Below are 249 nucleotides of genomic sequence, written 5' to 3' on the forward strand. Positions count from 1 at the left end.
AAAAGCCTCCTCCAAATGGGGGAACGCGCGCCTCGCCTCAAAAACTCGTTCCCAGTAGCCCACGCCAGAGCTCTGCTCGTGGACTACAAGTCCCGGGAGGCCCCGCGGCGCAGCGCACGCGCAGCGGGCGTGCTCGCGGGCGCCCACCGAGAGGCGGCAGGGGCGGGGCGGGCGGCGCGCGGGCCGCCCATTGGCCAGGAGGCACGTCCGTTGGGCGGGCCCGCCCCTTGCAGGACCCGCCCCACCGCG

The sequence above is a fragment of the Tursiops truncatus genome, chromosome 20 (assembly GCF_011762595.2).
Source record: "Tursiops truncatus isolate mTurTru1 chromosome 20, mTurTru1.mat.Y, whole genome shotgun sequence".
NCBI lineage: Eukaryota > Metazoa > Chordata > Mammalia > Artiodactyla > Delphinidae > Tursiops > Tursiops truncatus.